The sequence below is a fragment of the Prionailurus bengalensis genome, chromosome A2 (assembly GCF_016509475.1).
Source record: "Prionailurus bengalensis isolate Pbe53 chromosome A2, Fcat_Pben_1.1_paternal_pri, whole genome shotgun sequence".
Taxonomy (NCBI): Eukaryota; Metazoa; Chordata; class Mammalia; order Carnivora; family Felidae; genus Prionailurus; species Prionailurus bengalensis.
The window spans coordinates 35575528-35592282 of NC_057348.1; the positions used below are offsets into that span (position 1 = coordinate 35575528).

Consider the following 16755-nt stretch of genomic DNA (forward strand, 5'->3'; position numbering starts at 1 on the left):
TGCGCCCTGCATCGACACTTCTTGAATGTTCTTGCATCTGCTGGGGGTGGGAAGCCTTCTTCCAGACCTCAGCTTCAGATGCTGCCCACCCAACCATCTGTGGCAACAGATTTGTGTGTTATCAATTAAAGTCTAAAGGAAGTTGGTGAAGCCTCCTACTCTAACAGGATGGGCTAAAGCAGTTCCTGTTAAAACAGAAATGGGTTGTGTCTGTGATATTGGTAATTGGTAGCTTTCCAAGAGCACTTTAAATACACCCCATGCCATGAATTGCTCAGCTCTGATTCTCTTTAAGACTTTCCTCTCAGAGGTGGCTTATTTCCAAGAAGTGGACCACTACATAACTAAATAGGGTTGCCCTTGTGGGAAGCAAAGCAATGTCCATAATTTGCAGAATTTACCTCTATGATTTTCACTTTGGGACTCACTTTGGAAACCACAGTTACTTTTTATTGTATAAAATCTTCACACATATGGCACGCCATGCCCCAATTACAGTCACAAAGATTCCTTGGTTTCAACTATTCTGGAAGACTATCCATGTTTTTGAGATGCCTTACCCAGGGAGCACCAAAATATCAAGTACACAAAATAACCAGTAACTTTAAGATAGACCATCTTAGCACATGCCCTTAATTTGGTGAAAATCCACCTAGGTTTTTATATAACCAGATAATTTGAATTTTTACATAGAGACTTTAAAATTTTTTTTTTCAACGTTTATTTATTTTTGGGACAGAGAGAGACAGAGCATGAACGGGGGAGGGGCAGAGAGAGAGGGAGACACAGAATCGGAAACAGGCTCCAGGCTCTGAGCCATCAGCCCAGAGCCCGACGCGGGGCTCGAACTCACGGACCGCGAGATCGTGACCTGGCTGAAGTCGAACGCTGAACTGACTGCACCACCCAGGCGCCCCACATAGAGACTTTTAAAACATATATGAAGCATCTACCAACTGCGATTTTCTGTGGTAGACCCTGGGAGAGTAGAGATTCGCCATATATGGTTTCTGTCCTCATGGAATTATTGTCCAATAGCTAAGCCCAGCTAGTCAGTAAAGAGTTAGGTCAGTATGATTTAAAAAAAAAGAATTCTACATATCCTTTAAATGTCTTATGAAGAAATGTGTTTCTGAAGCATAGAACTTTAGCCTACTATGGGTAGGCACTTGTATCAACAAATATTGTGTTACCTACCTTCCCATCCACACAGTGACAGCAATATACAAAGGATGACTGCCCTTCTCTCTTCTGTAAAGTTTCTCAACCTTGGCATATTCAATTTTGGGGCAGATAATTTTTGGCTACAGGGCTGTCCTGTCACTCTGGGGTATGTAGCAACACCCCGGGTTCTACCTTCTAGATGCCAGTAGTGAACTCCTCTCCAGTCTTAACAACGAAAACAGTCTCCAGACATTGTCACGCATCTCCTGGGTGAATGGGAGGGTAGGGAGGAGAGAAGGCAAAACATGGTTCAGTTGACAACCAGAACCAAGAGAAGATGTGTAAGAGTGGACAGGTGTTTGCAAAGTGTTGATCCACAGAAAAACCTGTCTTCCGGTATTCTGTAAAATAGAATAAACTCGCTCTATCATGGTCCATATTATTGGGGAAAGGTGAATCATTCCTGGAGACAGAGGAATGGACGCCCTGACTTCTCAAAATCCCTGCTGACCCTAGAATTCTAGAACACTGTTCATCTGTGACCTGGCCTAATTCCTCTCTCTCCCTGTCCCTGTGGCCTGTACTAATGATAGGGCTTGTCGAGCTGTCGCAGTATCCAGAATGCCCTTTATGCCAGCAGGAAACCTGGAGGAGACTTTCTTTTCTTCCTTTTTTTTTTTTTTTTTAGTAGGCTTGGCAGAAACATTTTTTTTTCAAGAGAGAGAGAAAAAAAATCAAATTTAAGGACTGTGGAAAAATAACTTTCTGTGCTCTTAGGTACCAGAATCGACCATTTGTCAGAACCAAATGTCTGCTAAAGTGTGAAAAATTGTTGGAAGGCATTTTCTAAATTTTGTTATTGTGGTTCTATCAATTCATTTCCATGAGCCCTCTCATTTGTATCTGTTGGCTGTCCAGGCCAGGCTGGCCAGCTGAGAAGTGGATCTACTGTCTTTTATTCTCAAGGTCCTGACATTTATCTGATGGTTGGAAAGGTGGCTATGCTGTAGTGGAGAGAGCTCAGAGTATGAAAGTTTTAAGACCTGGTTTTGGATCTCACCATCATCACTTCCAGGCTTCAAGATCTCAGGAGAAGTTCTTAAATTCCTGGGACTTACCTTGTCCCTGAACATGTAAGTGGTAAAAGTCTCCATTGGACTATGGTGAGCGTAAAACAAGAGAGTAGCTCTTTGAAGATTTTTAAATGCCTATGGAAATTATCTGTTAGTGTGATCAGACATTGCAATCATGTAGCAAATATTTTTTCATCATTGTCTGCTTATGCAGTGTTCTTCATTTTAAACTGGGCAAAACCTAGTCCCCTAAGAACACATTCTAGCCATGACTTTCATATTACCTCTCTCTTCATATGAACTCTCCTGTAATTTCTCACCTCAATAATCTATCCTACAGATTTTTTCTTAATTCAGCTTTTCTGTAGTAAGAGCGTGGTCTCAGCATTAGATCAAGAGTCTAATCCCACTTACGTTATTATCAATTCTTTGACCTTGAGCATGACATCTTTTATAAACTCATAGCAACCTCTGTTTCATCAAAAATGAGGGCAATAACAGATTATATCTTAGAGTGTTGTCATACTGATAATATAAAATAAAGACTGTAAAGTGACATCAAGGTGCTAGACCCTATTAAGTTCTCAAAAAGTATTAGCAGTTATCGATAAGCTTGACTCAATTAAAGCTCTTTGACAGGACTCATGTATGAAGTCTCTATAATCTACATGGTATGGTGTCAATTTTGAAAATATTTCTTTGGTTGACACAACTCTGGGGGACAGTGTCTCCTTTATGTTCTTTGTGCCTGATGCCCCTGGAGTTGTGCCACCAGAGTCTGAGCTTTCCTTGTCCATCAGTGGAGCGCACAAGGTGTGCTACAGGAAGTCCTCCTGTCGACCCACTGGTGACATCTGCCTCAATGATGAAACCTGGGAAGGGGTTGAAAAAATGGTGGATTATAGCAAGGTTTCTTAAATTTTAACGTGCCTGTGACTTCCCCGGGAATCTTGTCAAAATGCTGATGCTGCTTCCTTGGGTCTGGGATGGGACCTGAGACTCTGCATTTCTAACCACCTCCCCAGGAGGCGGGTGAGGCTGGTGCAGGGACCTCACTGTGTCATGAAGCTCTAGACTAGGAAGGTCGTCTTAATCATATCTTTTTTTGGATGCAGTCTTTCTCTTTAGTAGGTGCCTTGTGGCTCCTGTGGAATTCAGAGCTAATGAAAACATCCCTCCTTCTCTCCTAGAATTCATTAGGTCAGTATGCAACACGAGTCCCAGGAAATGTTCAACACCGAAAAGACTTTGGAGTGAAATAAGTTTGCCAAACTCTATCAACTATGGTTCCCCATCTTGGAGAGTCACATGATGCGTTAATGTATTAAAAACTCTGAGAAACCCTACTGGGGAAAAAAAAAGCTAACAAAACCCTTTTACATGGTCAAATGTAGAACTTCCCTTACATATTTTCCAAGTGTCTTTTTTTTTTAATTTTTTTTCAACATTTTTTTATTTATTTTTGGGACAGAGAGAGACAGAGCATGAACGGGGGAGGGGCAGAGAGAGAGGGAGACACAGAATCGGAAACAGGCTCCAGGCTCCGAGCCACCAGCCCAGAGCCCGACGTGGGGCTCGAACCCACGGACCGCGAGATCGTGACCTGGCTGAAGTCGGACGCTTAACCGACTGCACCACCCAGGCGCCCCCCAAGTGTCTCCCTTACATATTTTCCAAGTGTCTTTTGACTGGATTCGTTACATCAGATATTTGGGGGGGTGCAACCTCGATATCAATAGTTTTTAAACTCTCTCCAGGAGATTCTGATGTAGAATGGACATTGGACAACGCTGGACAGGAGGGAGAGATTCTCCTAACAGAGTACACCTGGGGACAGCTCAGAAGTCGAAATAGCGTATCTGCTAACACATTGTGATCAGATGCTAAACATGATAACTTCTGAAGTGTTAGACCTACCTCTCTACAATAGGTTTCTTGTCTAAACAGACTTACATGACTTAAATCAGGCTGGGAACATGGGGACACTGGCACTGACAGATTGGATGGAGAAAGAGCAACAGGACTTTTAAATACTCCCTAAAGCCTCCGTGCTATTGAATGCATGTCTCTATCTGTGTCTGCTATCGGCCCAGAGCTAAGAATTTCCTTGCAGCCCTTGAAATATTTGAAAGAGAAATGTTTTCCATACCTGCACTGGACATCAGTTCCATGCCTGGCTTTTTCATCCACTTAAAGATACATTACTCGCAAAGACATTTAGCCCCCCTGGATGTAATATTCCTTGGGTGTCGGATGCCTTTTGGCATCTACCCTGTCTCCTTCTCAGACCTAGTGTGTAATTGAAATGTGAGCTTGTGTAGAGAACACACTTGGTAAACTGTTCCACCAAATGCATCTAAAATACTACAACATGCTCTTATTCTGAAAGAAAAACGTCCTCTCCCTCGCTGAGCATTAAGTAAAAGGTGTGGTGTCTTTGATTACCTGCTGCAGAAATTTGAGGAAAAGCGGGACCCTTGTGCTCCTGTCATTGCTGCTTGTATTTGACGGCTGCCCAGTGCCTGGGTGCAAAATGGTCCTCTGCGGAAGAGTCAGGAGCAACTTTGTTATCCGGTATGTCTAATTAATTGCTACAGATCAATTTGCTTATCATTTGCTTCTCTTACAGGTTACTTATTTCTGATGAATGGGTTATGACCAAAGATGGCTCCATATTGTGCTACAAATTTACCCAACCACTGATAAAAATATGAGCTTTTTATGACCATTCCAAGGAACACGGCAGTCTGTACCTTGCTGGAAGCCTCGCGTATTTAACCTCCCTCGTCCATGTCGTTCCAATGAGCATTTTCTACCTGCTGGGTCCCTCATTAACGCGCAATAAACATGGACGCAAGTTCAGATGAGTTTGTCTAAGAAATTGTATGTTGTCATTACTGTGTATTTGCATTGTCCTCTCTTCCTAAATTTCAGTGATAGGAGCCAGCATGCAGGCAGACTCGAGACTTAGCATCTGTGAAACGACAGGTACTTGAGAAAGTTCTGGGGAACGTTACAGAGATTTCGGACAAGCCTTTAGTCTGTGTCCCTGAAGCTTCCCAGCTTTGTCTCTGTCAGGTCCCCTGCTGGATCCCTCACAACTCTGGTAGCTTTCAAAGTGGCCTCCTTGTTCACCGTCATCAAGCAGCAGAGATATCTGTGTGCCTCTGGCTAGCCCTCTTTGGGGAGGTAAATCTAGAACGATGCACAGGCCATCTCTTTACAGGAGGGATTTTTTTTTAAATTTTTTTTTAACGTTTATTTATTTTTGAGACAGAAACACAGCACGGACAGGGGAGGGTCAGAGAGAGAGGGAGATACAGAATCTGAAACAGGCTCCAGGCTCTGAGCTGTCAGCACAGAGCCCGACGCAGGGCTCGCACTCACGGACCGTGAGATCATGACCTGAGTGGAAGTCGGACATGTAACCGACTGAGCCACCCAGGCGCCCTGAGATTTTTTTTTTTAATCAAGAGCAAATTTATTTGAGTCCAAGATGCCTTGTGAAAATCAAATCCCCAACAGTACCTGAATCAGAATACCCAAATGGAAAAAAAAAAATCTGCTAAATAAAATTAAAAGCCGAAGATGTGGGATTTTTACACAAAATAATTTTTTAATTAACAGTATTCATTTTTTGTGTCCCTTTGAGGTAAAGCTGCTGTTATTACTATGCCTACTACTGGCGGGAAAACCGAGCGCTCATATCTGGAAGTAAACTAGGCAATTCACGTGTGTTATCTCGCTTCCTTGTCCTACCAACCATGTGCGATAGGTGATGTTTTTACCTCTATTTTCTGGCTCAGGAAACTGAAGCTTGGAGAATAGTTAAGTGTTTGCTAAGCTCTTAGTGCCAGCCATTACTCCATCTTCATGCAGTGTACCTATATTAACTCAATTTTTTTTTTTACTTTTATTTGCATTTATCTTATGCAGCAATGTACTCCCGGACCTTAAGTTTTTGTGTCTTCAGTTTCTTCTGGGATGTCTTTTTCTTCTGTGCAACCTCCTCTTCCGGTTTAGGAACATTCTGCTCTTTTTCAGTGAGGACCATCTCGGTGTGGCAGGGAGAGCTCATGTGTGGGTTAATCTGACCGTGGACCCTGTAAGTTCTACACCGCATCTTGGGGGATTTGCATGTGTTTTTAAGCATGTGCAGTAAAAATTCAGCACTATTTTTGGGCACTGATCCTGTGTCCTGCCCCACTGTCTGGCCTGGGAGCACCTGTCACCTCTGCCATTGTAGCTTGTAGCAATGGAATGGCCCACATCGCTTCTGCAAAGCGACATCCTTCAGATACTTGGGAGCTTTTCTGATGTGCATACCCTTGATGGCCTGGGCAGTTGCACATGTGTTCCTAAAGTGAACACGAAGATCGGGACCTCTTGATTTGCATGATTTTGTAGGGTTTTCTGGGTCAAGTGAATAGCACACTATTTTCAGGGATCACCTCAGGTTGCTTATGGGAAGAGCTATATCAACTCAGTGAACTCAAACTTAATGACCTTAAAGTAGGCACTCTTGTCATTCTGTTAATACTCGAAGAAACTGAGGCGTAGCGTTTTTTAAAAACTTAGCTCTCGTTTCTAGATTTGGGTAGCAGTATCTAGACCGGACTCAGCTCATGTGTTTCTGAAGCTAGTGGGTAAGCAAACTTAGGGAATAGTTAAGGGAGTCAGAAGTCGGAAGCATAGGAGGTCGAACTCGGGGCTAGGTTGTCTGCAATACTTTGGTCCTTTGACATCCAGCTCCACGTGAAAGCTGTGATTTATTTCATTTGAGATGCTGCATGAAAAATGAAGCAAAATCTCTAGTGCTGAGAGGCAAATACTGTAATCATCTGCATGACTCGATTCTCTATTCCAGTAATATGAAAATTGTCAATTATGGATGAATTATGGATGCTACAGATACCTGTAATTTGTGGCTGCAGGTTTGTAAACACGTGCAGCTGCCTTTAATTTTATTTTACCAGTCGTGTAATTCATTAACACACACCTGTAGTTACCAAAGATACAGGAACTAATGGAGCTCGTTTCCAGTTTCCACTGTTTGTGTTTTGTACACCTCCTTGTTTAATTAGCACAGAGTGGAGAAATTGGTTCAAAACAGATGCATCCCAAGAAGGAGCCTAGTGATTATCCTTTAAGAACATACTCGAATTCCCCCCTCGGCCATTGACTTAAATCATTGCTTTATCAGCCCCAAACCAGGCATTTTAGAAAAGGAAAAAAATTGTGGAATTGATTTTTTTGCAACTGTTATGGCAGCAAAGGCTAATCATTAAAACATGGATTTTGGAGATAGCCAGTGGAGATCCTTAGAGTCAGAGCCGTGGTTGGTGTTTGCTCCAACATGTCTGTGGGCAAAGGCCAACCAAGTCCTCACCTACGAAACGAGGGAGTGCAACAGTGACTGACAGCAAGTACTTGTTTTAGCCTTCCTATTGTTTTTCCCCCCGGTGTACTGAAATTGATAGGTTGGGGTGTATATGATTATTACTTCTCCTCACTGTCAATGTTTGCAGAAATATCCAGTGTTTTGAATCCTTTTTCTTCCTGCAAAACATCCTCATCTTGCCATTTTTTTTAATGTTTATTTAGTTTTGAGAAAGACAGAGAGAGAGTGTGAGCGGGGGAGGGACAGAGAGAGAGGGAGACACAGAATCCGAAGCAGGCTCCAGGCTCTGAGCTGTCAGCGCAGAGCCTGATGAGGGGCTCGAATTCACGGATCGGGAGATCACGACCTGAGCCAAAGTCAGATGCTCAACCGACTGAGCCACCCAGGCACCCCCTCATCTTGCCATTTAAAAAAAATCTCCAAAAAACCCCACGACAATAATAATAATATTAATTACTATCGTAAATAATATTGTTATACTAAACAATACTATTGTTATTATAATACTATTATTATAAATAATAATAATGGCTACATTTCAGAGCGTAGATCTTATGTCAAGCCTTCTATTAGACATTTACATCATTATTTCACTGGGTCCTCAATATAACCTAACAAGATTGGCTTCATTTTTTCTTAATGTCCTGGGAACTGGAGGCTAAGTGACTCATTAACATGATGGCTCAATCTAATAAATGGGACTTCTGTGATTTAAACCCAAGATGGCTGGCCCTCCTCCAAAGCCTATCCTCCATATCTGGATGCCATACAAACTTACATCTTTCAGGTGTCCTCTTTATTCCTTCCACCACATCCACCATTTACATCCCCCCTCAAATACATCCCTACCTGTTACACAAGGGGCAACATGTTTTGTGATGCTATTTTGGTCCCATCGCCTCATTCACTTTTGTGTCTGGGTAGTTATTATTTAATGTACGGAAGTTTTTGGTGGGAAGAATAAAATCATATTGGCAAGCATAATGCCCTAAGGGTTTTTTGGCCCAATAATAGATAAGATAGATATTTTTCCCTTACAATTTTCCTGTTCTTTGTAAACCAGAACATTTATCAAGCTGAAAAGTAGAGGCTGCCTCCTTTTTTCTGCACCAAAACTTATATACCCTCTGTCTCACTGTTACCAGGTCTTATATGCTGCTGAATTCTAAGGAGTAATAACTGGTTTATCTGAGAAGCTAATCCATGCAAATGAATTACCAACAGATACCATTCAATGGAGCCTTTACTGGTATGATAGACTGTGCTAAATTCTTTACAAACATTATCTTGCAAAGCCCTCTATGATGGCTTTATTATCTTCATTTGTAAACTAGGAAGCAGAAGCAAAGAAAGATTAAGCCATTCGTCCAAGGTATACTTCGTAGGCAGTAGAAACCAGGACTTGAAATTTATATGAATAGGACTTGAGTCCCTCAGTTCTGATCTGTGCGTCACAGTAATATTTCTTAAAATGTGGCTACCTGTATCAGAATCATCTAGGCTGCTTGTTGAAAATGCTGAGTTGTGGAATGGTCAAAAGACTTCCTAAATCAGAATCTGCCCATATATGGCTTAGGAATCTATAATTTTTCAAAACGTTCCCAACTCTCCCTGGAACGCATATAAATTTTACTCAGGTAAAAAGCTCATACTTTTTGAAAAGTCCCTTGAAGAGTAACTATACTATGGTCACATTGGTACAAGGCAGCAAGTGAGACGATTTTGGACGCCCAGAAGTAAATGATGACTGAATATACCACTTCTATGAAAATCTGATGTTGCCAGTTTAATTCAGTCCCATGGTTTTAGGCTGGATGCTTTTAGAGAACCCCCGTCCAAACAGGATGAAGCATGAAAGGAGATTCATTTGACTATGTGCAATACAGCTACACCCAGATGCTCAAACATGATCACCAGGAACCCCCTTCTCTCCATGTTTTGGTGCTCCTCTCTTCCTTTGGCTTCATTCTTAAGTAGCCACTTCCCATCAGTGATGAGGTGGCCCCCCACCACCTCCAGGCTTCTATTCTGTCAGGTTAGAACTTTGGTGGGAAGAGTACATCTTTCAACATAATTCCTTCAAAAACCCTAGGACTTGGGCCCAGATTGCTACCATAATCTTCCTGAACCAAATAGAAGCTAGGGCATGCCATGCTCCCCAAGTATGGCCAAACTGGATCTTGTACACAGTCCTGAACCTGGGAGAAAGAGGCATTGAGAGGGGGAATCAGTCACTCACGAACCAAGTGAGGAAGGCTTAGTTCTTTTTTTTAAATTTTTTTTTCAATGTTTATTTATTTTTGGGACAGAGAGAGACAGAGCATGAACGGGGGAGGGGCAGAGAGAGAGGGAGACACAGAATCGGAAGCAGGCTCCAGGCTCAGAGCCATCAGCCCAGAGCCTGACGCGGGGCTCGAACTCACGGACCGCGAGATCGTGACCTGGCTGAAGTCGGACGCTTAACTGACTACGCCACCCAGGCGCCCCAGGAAGGCTTAGTTCTTAAAGGAAAGTTGGGTCTTGCTACTACAAGCAAGAGGAGTAAATGGTGAGCACGAAAATCAGTGGATATCCTTCTTACCAATGAATAGATAAAATGAGCTATACTCTGTTCAAAGCTCAGCTGTCATTTTCTCCCAGGTGACTGGGTGTAGCATAATTTTCTTAGCAAATATTTTTAAATGTCACGAAGTCTAACACGATCCGGCGCTCTGTCAGTTATGTCTCCTCATAGATCAATAGTGAACTGTTCACATCAGGCCCAATTAGCATTCTAATAGAATTTATTTCCCAGATGCTTCAAATCACTGGAATGGATAAAGTGGTTTATTACAGGTCACAGGACACTTTCAAGGACCAATTAGAAACTGCTGCAGGTTGGGGAGAACGGGAAGGTCATAATTAGAAGCTGAAAACGTGGAAAGATGAGGGGCTGGAGAGAATGAGAACTTTGTTTGCAAAGCTGCAAGATACAGATAGAAATGAGGGTGTTTCTTAGAGTTTGAAAAGCTCATTTACAGCTTTGGAGGGCTTTGAAATTGAGCTCTCGGAGACAAGTCCATTTTGCCTGTTCATACCTGCAGGTATTAGTAGCATCATGCATATTTGCAGGTAGGACTTCATAGAGGTGGTTGAGTCAGATGGTGTTGTGATCTATCTGTGGGCACTCTCGTGGTGAGATGACTAAGGGACAGTCACCCCAACCTTGGCGTGTTTCTGGAGAGAACCCTGTCATATGACTTCTTGAGTTGTTATCTGAACAACCCATGGTGTAAAGGACTTGCCTTTACAGTTTGCTGTGTGTAAAATCCATCTTTTTGTAATAAAGTTATGCACAAATTCAGGTATGACATGTATTTGATTATTTCTCTTAAATCAACTTCAATTCTGTTTTAGGGCTGATGAAAAATTCTATGTCAGGCATTTTATTTAAAAAAAATTTTTAATGTTTATTTATTTTTGAGACAGAGAGAGACAGAGCATGAACAGGGGAGGGTCAGAAAGAGAGGGAGACACAGAATCTGAAGCAGGCTCCAGGCTCTGAGCTGTCAACACAGAGCCCGACGTGGGGCTCGAACTCATGGACCGTGAGATCATGACCTGAGCCGAAGTCAGACACTCAACCGACTGAGCCACCCAGGCACCTCCAGACATTTTATTAATAAGAGTATTGAGGGGTGCCTGGGTGGCGCAGTCAGTTAAGCGTCCGACTGCAGCTCAAGTCATGATCTCATGGTTCACAGGTTCGAGCCCTGCATCGGGCTCTGTGCTGACAGCTCAGAGCCTGGAGCCTGCATCGGATTCTGTGTCTCCCTCTCTCTCTGCCCCTCCCCTTCTCACGCTCTGTCTCTCTTTCTTCAAAATAAATAAACATTAAAAAAAAAGAGTATTTAATGCAAGCCATTCTAATAAATGGCATTCAATTTTTGTGGGGTTAATAGCATATAAATTTATCTCTTAGTCTTTTTAAACATTTATTTTTCATTTTGAGAAAGAGAGAGGGCATATGCATGTGCCTGTGTGGGAAGGGGAGGGGGGGAGAGAGAGAGAGGGAGAAAGAGAAACTCAAGTAGGCTTCTCGCTGTCAGCACAGAGCCCAACAAGGAGCTCCATCCCACGAACCGTGAAATTATGACCTGAGTGGAAATCGAGTCAGATGCTTAACCGACTGACCCACCCAGGTACCCCTCTTAGTCTTTTCATACTCTGATTACATATTTGGCAAGTGACTTTTCATGTGGCAATTCAGGGATTCTCCATCCTTCCATCCATTCTCTAACTGCACCCTATGCATAGAGTCAGCTAATGGGCAAAGACTATGACACATCACCTGAAGGGTTTTAGAGGCCTGGGACTTGTGTACATCACGTCTCCTCATTTTCCATTGGCCACATCTAACTGCGATGACCCACCTTAACCACAAGGAAGGCTGGTAAAGGTAGTTTCTCTGTGTGTTCAAGAAAAGGAAATGGATTTAATAGTATTCACCCACTTCCAACTATATAATCTTCACTCCTCTTGCTTCTAGATTAGAGTAAAATCTAGGTAACTTGTTGCAAAAGGGGCCTCGTTAGCCTATTAGGATTGCAGCTAACACCCTTCCCATCCTCTTACTCAAACTCATGCCATTTCTTCGAGGCTCATGTTTTTCTTCTTTCCTACCCCTGTGGGGATTCATGCTGAGGCTGGAAACCATGATGTTCTCAGTTCATCTTTCTCAGGGCAGCATATAGCTATCTACCTAACGTTCTTGCTAGTATTCCAGGCTTTGCCAGAGAACACATGTAAATTTCCTTGCTCCGGAGACTCACAGACATCCTTTCTCTTTCCTGGTCTGGGGCTGGTTCTCCTCTCTCTTGCAGAACTTCTGCCATTCTCACAAAACTTCTCAGCCCTCACCTGCCCCCACCCGCACCCACTCACCTAGTGCACTTGGGACACTTAGTTTGACTGATATTTTCAGCCTTACCAAGATTCCTGAAGCGAGAAGCCTTGACGGGCTTGGCTACCATTGTGGAATGAAGACAGGGGAAAATGCCAAGAGAAAAAAATACAAATTATAATTCCAAGAAATTATTTTGCCATGAGTAAATGTTAGCATGTCTTGCTAATGTTTATGCCTATCAGAGCCCTGCCCTATGGCATTTAGTCATTGAAGCAACCCTATGAAACAGGTAACGTTTCTCTTTACTTTAAGATGTGGAAAATGGGATTGGAAGAAGTTACATTTCTGGTTGCTGGACATGCACCCAATTATTGGGTATAGTCCATGACAAGAGCCCAGGTACCATAGATACGACCGTATCACACTGTAGTTCCTGGTCAGTGGGGGAGCTGTCACTGTGAGAGAGCCTCAGTAGGTTTGCTCGTCCCCTGAAATTTGCAAAGGTTAGCAGCCCGTGGTGGCATATCAGCATTTATCAAGCATCAATTTATGCCAGACAGCACATCCATCAATGTGTATACTCTGTTTTGATGAGTTTCTCCAGTGTTAATATTATCCCTATTTTACAGATGAGGAAGCAGGGGTAGAGGTTATCCCTTATCCCGTTGCCTAAGGGCGGAGCCCGAACTCAAACCTTGACCCCTACCGTCCCGTAGTCCCTAATCTACTGCACTGCCCTGTACCTCACTGAAGACCATCACAGCACGGCCCAAGGGAGAAGTCACCTCCGTCGCGGTCTGTGAGAGGAACAGCCACACTTCTCAGTCTTGGGCCACAAGTTGGAAATTCACGAATCATTTCATTAATAATGGGTAAATGGAACAAGTTGGCCATGCACATGACCTATGAGGATTGGGTATGATCCACACCTGAAGACAACACTTACAGAAACCTTATTCATAGCTCTTTTTCTTTATTTGCTGCAATCCGCTATAGCCCAGTTTCATGAAGTAATTGGGGGGGGGCGGTATTAAGCTTGAACAGCTTAAAGTTATATAATTAATTGCAGTCAGCTTCAGTTACAATTTCTAATTGATCCAAGCATGCCAGCTTAGCACCTGGCTGCAGTCAGGAACACAAAAGCGAGGGCAGCAGGTGGTTGCAGTAATTAGATTATTGCTTTTTTTCCCCTGCAAGTACCTGGCTGGTCTAAACCCCAGGGTCAAGCAGGCTGCACTCGCCTCCAGGATACCGTTTCGGATGCTGAGTGCTTTTGAAGGAACTAAGGTCTGCGGCACAGTAAGCTAGTAGATGGGGACGGGGTAAATAAAGCCTAAGCGCCAGCCTAGTGTTTCTGACACAGAAGCAAAGAAGAGCACCTGGGATCCTGAGTTAAGTCTGGAAGAAGGCAGAGACTGTTAGACCAGCAGCCATTGTACCTTTGAGGGTTTGACTTTCTGGCTTACTGCCTCTAACCAGAGTCTCTGGGAAACGAGGATGAACATCCAAAGGTAGGCATGCAGTGTGAATTTATGAAGTGTTCTCTTAGTGGCCATACTCCTTGGATTTGAAATCAGAGTTGCTTTTTTGCTGGCTTGTTTATTTTCCTCTGGCTTTGCTTCAAGTGTCGGGCTTCAGGTAAATTACGTGATTTCCTAGGCCTCAGTTTCCTCATCGGCAAGATGGCTAACATGCCTGTTGTGCCGACTGAGAAAATGCATCAACATTGCTTATTAAGATGTGTGCCGTGGGGCGCTTGGGTGGCTCAAGTCAGTTAAGCGTTGGATTTCAGCTCAGGTCATGATCTGACAGCTCATGGGTTTGAGCCCTGTGTCGGGCTCTGTGCTGACAGCTCAGAGCCTGGAGCCTGCTTCGGATTCTGTGTCTCCCTCTCTCTCTGCCCCTCCCCCTCTCATGCTCTGTCTCTCAAAAATAAACATTAAAAAAATTTTTTTTAATTAAAAAAATGCTCTACACTGAAGTGATTCATTAATGCTAACCTGTTTTATCTGTATTGTATACAAAATAGGAAACAGTCCAGTAACCTACATTTTCAGCTAGGATGATTGACCATGAATAAGCTGTGAAATGATCAATATTATCCTCATTTTCATTTCTACAATAACAGCTGTAATCTTTGGAATATGAATTATGTGCCAGGGAACACCGTAAATGCAGTGCTAGCTTTAATTTATGTCCTCCCTCACCTTGAGCCAGATCCTAACGTACCCATTTTGTAGATGAAACCTGAGGCACAGAGAAATTACTTCCTGGAGGTTTTTAGCTAATAAATGAGGGAGATGAGTTAGAACTCAGATATATTAATGGAATTACCCTTATTCCATCACCCTTTAACCACTGCTCGTTTCTGACTTAAGAAACCCTGAGGGAAATGTTCTCAGGTTCTTTTTTGCAATATTAACTAACTCTTCTATTGCACTGTAGGGTTATCTTAGCCTCGTCCTTGCGTTTTAATTCAACTTTATCTCAGAAGCGATCAGTATGCTATGGAAAACATGCATTCGATGCGTATTCAGAAAGGGCCTGGGAAAGCTGTTGTGTCTTCATCACGGTTATCTTTGTTAGCTTCTTTCTATTTTTGCCTGCTGTCTCTGTGCTTCAAAATGGGTTCTGGAGTTTCACGTCGAAACTCGTTCTGAGGTCAGTGTATTCAGTGGCAGGTAGGAAACTTCGTGATGTCCATGATCTTAAATTAGAAAGTAGAGCATTGGCAAGAGGTATTAGAAATAACTGCAATAATAATTATCGCCACTTTATCATGAATATCTGATAAGTAAGCCTTATTTTTTAACTGGAAACTAATTTCTGCCAACTGCGGTAGAGAGGAGGGAAAAAGTCTTGCTTAGAAGGCACGGGTAACAAACAGGAGAAAAATACAGTTTGTTTATTTTTAAATACTTTTGAGTCCTTTGGGACCCTTTATCCAATCAATAGAAAGGACAAAGAAAGCCTATGGTCTCATCTCCCAGGTTTTATGTTTCCTATTAATTTAACCAAGATAATAAAAAAAATCCTATGTGCTGTCTTTAGTCATTTCCAAATAGGGCTGGCATCTTTAGCTTATCTCTGAATACCTCTGACTGCAAATTTCATTTTAGAACTGTCTTTAGCATCCGCCACTGCTAGGCGGATAGCCACATAATACCTTCGGTTTCCTTACCAACAGACAACCTCCTTGGTTTGAAAGTAGTGTGCTACAGTCATGAAAAACTGTCTCGTCTTTTTTGGCCCAAGAAGAGCCACTGTGAGCGCTGGGCGGGTTTCACATTGGGTCTCTTCACTGTGAAATCAGAGCCATTATCTCCACCTTGCACTTAACAAGTTCCAGAGATCAGTCAATACCTTTCAGTAAGAATCAGGTGAAATTAAAATCCATGAAGAGGCTTCCCCCAATCCCTTTACAAAATCTACCTTGAAGAGCAACCTGAATATCGAAATCCCAGACAAACAGCTTTGCTGGATCTTTATCCTCCTGACAGCCCAAGATTGATAGGAAATAGGCTTCAGATTTCAGCACATCTTTTAGGCTGGCATGTGTCTGCCTGAAGTTGCTCTGCAGCATTGTCTGTTCAGAAGTGCCTGCCTCCTCTACTGTGGGGTCCAAGTGGAGGTTCTCCTGACATTCCTTGGGAATCCTCCTTTTTTAAAAAAACATTTTTTTAATGTTTATTTATTTTTGAGACAGAGAGAGACAGAGCATGAACAGGGGAGGGGCAGAGAGAGGGAGACACAGAATCTGAAGCAGGCTCCAGGCTCCGAGCTGAGCCCAACTCGGGGCTCAAACTCACGGACTGTGAGATCATGACCTGAGCCGAAGTCAGATGCTTAACCAACTGAGCCACCCAGGCGCCCCTCCCCTTTTCAGTAACTGTGCTGTCCTTGAACGTGTAACATGTACAGTCGAGTGGCATGGCATCTTGTGCTGGGGTTGATTTCAGATTCAACTTGTAACGTGTAAATCGTATAAATAGCTCATAAAAATGATGCGAATGTGTCTTCAGTGAATCTTGATGACAGAGGTATTAGATACATCGTGGCCCTATTTAATGCCACAATGGAGATGGGTGTGAGGGCTCATAAATCAAAAAGGCCCGCCCAGCCGAGTTGTTAGGGTTAGTGCAGTTTGTTTTCTCTTTGTTCCATTCCATATAAGATGAAGTCTTTGGCTTGAATATAAAAACTAGAGCATTGAACCCTGGAATGCTACTCTG

General features: G+C 42.9%; 1 protein-coding gene and 1 long non-coding RNA gene across 3 annotated transcripts in view; both read left to right on the forward strand.

Annotated features, from left to right (window-relative positions):
• Positions 1-16755, forward strand: part of TAFA1 (TAFA chemokine like family member 1) — a 512889-nt gene that overhangs the window by 119254 nt on the left and 376880 nt on the right. The gene's annotated exons all lie outside the window — the stretch shown is intronic.
• Positions 930-5104, forward strand: LOC122487415. The gene is made up of 2 exons (XR_006298375.1): positions 930-2297; positions 4867-5104. It is a non-coding gene; the product is annotated as an uncharacterized LOC122487415 (long non-coding RNA).